Genomic DNA, 4,485 nt, shown 5'->3' with positions numbered 1-4,485 from the left:
GTATGTGACATATATGCACTGTGTGTGATCTCCATGCATGTGTCTTACATATACTGTCTACAGTCCTCATGTTTCTGTGTATCATGCTTGTACTTTCTGTAGTCTCCATACTACAGAATAGGATACTATCTGTGCCGTATGGAATCTCCATACATGCATGTGTCATATATGTATTCTCCATGTGTGTTTTATATCTGTATCTTGTGTCCTTGTGTCATATCTGTACTGTCTGATATCTCTATGTTTGCATGTGTTATATCTGCAATCTTCATATAGGTATTTGCATGTATGTATGTATATGTATGTGTCACAACTGTATTGTTTCAACCTTCAGTTATGCAAGTGTCATATATGTGATATACATGCCGGTATATTTGTCATAACTGTATTTTGTAACCTTCTGGTATGCATGTGTAATATCTGTACTTTGTGTAATCTACATGTGTCATGTATTATTACCATTCTGTTTATTATACTCATGTGTCCTATCTGAACTGCAACCTCCATGTATGCATGTCTCATATCTGTGTAGTTTATATACTAGCCAATGTATACGTGTGTGTGTGTATATAATATATATATATTTGTATTGTTTTTAATCTTTTCTGTATATGTAGTTTAATAATACACTCTCAGTGTTTGCATGTGCATGATCACATCACAGTTGTCATATTTGCACACTCCTTTATGATGCATAACTTCCTGATCTAAAATGTCAATGTGTGCCTAATATATTAAAACTAGATATGTTCTATACATCTTAACAACAATACTCATCCCTGTAATCTCCGTGTGTGTGCTCACATTACTAAGAACATGTCATATAAATGATATGCTTGAGATCATATGGCTTGATAAGGTTCAGATGCTACATAACAGCAGTGACACTCAACTGTTTGACCATAGCACTTGCGGCATGGGGACATTCCGGTCATTCTGCGTTACCCCCACTGGTTACATTTTGTCACCTGATACAAGCATATAGTTGCCAGTTCACAGATTTTAATCATTTTCACTCAAAATATTGTCTCTGGTTTTTAAAACGAAACCATTGTGGTTGCTGTGAGCAATTATAACTCATTAACACGTTTTGGTCTAATGGTTTGTTGATTATGGACCCTGATTCTGATTCATAAATCCTGATGTGGAGGCATCTAGTGGTTTTTAGCAATTTGTGAATGTGCCAAAGCATCCATTCATTGGAGGTGTAGCCAGACGTTACCTGCAATTTTGAGACTGACGCTAAAAAAATAATAATTTCTAACTAATTTCTAACTTTAACATTCCAAAGTTATTAGGCTTTGATATAATTTACTTGAAATCTTTAAATAAAACCAATTTCAGACTTAATATCAATAATATCATACCTTCATCATCTAGTGTTCATTCTAGCACCCGCCAACTTAAAAAACCCATGCAGTTCCTCTTCCCTGCCTGGGGTGTCGCTGTCTGCTGTAGTGCTTCAAGCACAGTGTGGTCTGTATATCAGCACTGATATGCAAACCAGACCTGTGCTAGAAACACCACAGCAGACAGCGACACCCCATGCAGGGAAGAGGAACTGCATGGGTTTTCCAAGTTGGCAGGTGCTAGAATGAACACTAATCATCACTGTTGGCTTCTTTGCATTTTTTAAATGAGTCTTCATTCTGTGGACTTGTCCTTCCACCTCATACCCTCATTTCTTGCCCTTGGCTCTGCTTTTCTCCCTTTTTATCTTCTCAAAAAAGAGCGAGACTAAAGTGGCCATACACTGGTCCGCCTTGTCTAAGGCACTAATCAGACCTGATTTCCCTTGAACTGCCCCGATAGCTCCCCGGGAGGGCTTCCATAAGATTTGGCACTTGGCCATTTTTTGCATGCGATTTGTCGCATGTAAAGGGGATCCTGGGGAGCTGCTGGGGGAGTTCAAGGGAAGTTGAATGCGATACATCGCAGGTGCTAAAAAGCACGGCTCCGATTTATCCTATGTGCTGCATGTAGGATGCACGGGAAAACGCATCGGATCCAATCTGAACACATCCAGATTTGTCCAGTTTTCATCCGATATATTGGTCCGATCAGTCGGGATCGGATGAAAACAGGCCAAATCACACACCAGTGTATGGACACCACAAGTCTTTCTTTCTTCCACTCATCTCAATAGGACTGAAGATTTCAAATTAAAGTAAACATGAAGATTAAACCATGAGGTGTTTCTCTGTGTATTGCCTGTTTAATGTGTTGGTGTTGTTTACTCTTTAAACTGTGAGTGTTAACTGTGGCTTTTTCCTGTCCTATGGGAATGTTGGGAGAGAAGCTTGATGCTATGCAGATTTAACACCTGTCATTGATTCACCTCCCTATATTGTGTGTGTGTATGTGTGTGTGATTTACTACATTGGTTTAGCTAACTTAAGGTCCATAAACTCTGGGCGATTATGCCCAGCGTGTATGGACAGCTGTCATCACTGGGGGGAAAGCCGCTCAGTGCATACCCACAGGAATAATGCCAGGAATTCCCTTACAATAGGCTTTTGTTAAGAGTGTTGTGCCTGTAGTCACACTATATTAATAAACAGAGTAATATATATATATATATATATATATATATATATATATATATATATATATATATATATATATATATATATATATTTGTAGAGAAATGGCTGGCACTCCTGAATCCAAATAATTATTACCCTGGTGCCTTTACTGACAGTCACAGCAAAGACAGTCCAATATAACACAGGTAGACGGATGGCACTCACTCGGATTTCAATAGTCAATAAATACACCAGACTTTGGTTATCATAGCCTACCATAGGCTATGATAACCAAAGTCTGGTGTATTTATTGACTATTGAAATCCCAGTGAGTGCCGTCCATCTACCTGTGTTTTTTATATATATATATATATATATATATATATATATATATATATATATATATATATATATATATATATATATATTTATCCTAATATCCTTATACAGAGTATTTTATATAAATAAATTAATGTTTTTTTTAGTATATTATTATTATCCTATATTTATATTGCGCCACATGGAATCTGCAAACGAATAAGAAAAACAAGAAAACAGCGACTTCCTGATTCATAAAGGTAGAACATTAGTTCACCCAGGAAAATTGAAATCCCAGGGGGCTTTCTCATTATTTTAAACATGACTTCATAGAGATGTCCATCTATAGTAGCCTTTTACATGTGACACCCTCTCCCTCAGATGCCATAACTTATTAACTTATTTCCAGATATTTTTATAGCGCACACATACATCGCTTTTCAGAGAATGTTTGAGCATTCATATCAGTTCCTACCCCAGTGGAGCTTACAATCTATATTCACTACCACATGCACACACATACATTCTAGGGTTAATTTATTGGGAGCCAATAAACCTATAATTTTGGATTGTGGGAGGAAACCGGAGTACCCGGAGGAAACCCACGCAGTCACAGGGAGAATATACAAACTCTGTTCAGTTAGGGCCATGGTGGGAATGGAACCCTCAGTGCTGTGAGGCAGTAATGCTAACCATTACACTGTCAATCCTGGAAACCCTGCCATTTAAGTTATAGATGTGGCTGACATCCCAACCATAGCATTTTAAAATTCTGTCTCATGGTACATTGCGTACAGTTATGTGTCAAGATCATTGACCAATCAGCTTTTCCAATTTCAGAAGGCTCATCTGTTAGGTTAAGCACACCCTAAAATATTGGCTTTGCATTTGTAATGCATATAAAGACACCTACATTTGATTTATTGCGTTTGTGTGTGCATTTGGTGACCTTTTCACATAGCATTGGTGACTAAACAAGAAATAGTTCTTACAAGCCGTAAACACGCGTGGTAATGCTTACGTAAGTGTCTCCAATCTGCTTCTTATTGTATTTACATTGCTTGTCTATTGAGTGAATGGGAGTATATACAGTGATCACACATCAGATGCTCTGAAATTAAACAAAAAGTTCAGCAGTGCAAATTAAACATGTAAAAAAAATATATATATATTTATGGACTACTTTGGTACAATGATTTTTATGTTGACAGCTGCTTACATGTGCTTAACTGAATAGCATTTTTTACCTTTATTGTGTATAAAGCAACATTAGGATTTGAGATCCAGAAAGGCGAGGGCAGAGGGGAGATTTTATTACACAACTTTTTTGACCAAATACGCAGGTTAGACCCGGGACAGACCTCGTATAAATCCCACTTTTACACTGCCACAAATATCCTGGGTTAGTGTAGTGTTCATTCTAGCACTCGCTATCTTTGAAAACCCATGCAGTTCCTCTTCCCTGCCTGGGGTGTCGCTGCCTGTTGTGGTGTTTCTAGCACAGGTCTGGTTTGCATATCAGTGCTGATATACAGACCACACTAAGCTAGAAGCACTACAGCAGACAGCGACACCCCAGGCAGGGAAGAGGAACTGCATGGATTTTCAAATATGGCGGGTGCTAGAATGAACACTACGCTAT

The 4,485-nt window shown here is 37.9% G+C and overlaps 1 protein-coding gene across 4 annotated transcripts in view; it reads left to right on the top strand.

Annotated features, from left to right (window-relative positions):
• IKZF5 (IKAROS family zinc finger 5) overlaps window positions 1–4,485 on the top strand; it is a 32,703-nt gene that overhangs the window by 419 nt on the left and 27,799 nt on the right. The gene's annotated exons all lie outside the window — the stretch shown is intronic.

The sequence above is a fragment of the Crinia signifera genome, chromosome 6, assembly GCF_055691185.1.
Source record: "Crinia signifera chromosome 6, ASM5569118v1, whole genome shotgun sequence".
Lineage (NCBI taxonomy): Eukaryota > Metazoa > Chordata > Amphibia > Anura > Myobatrachidae > Crinia > Crinia signifera.
This window is presented reverse-complemented; position numbering and strand designations above follow the sequence as displayed.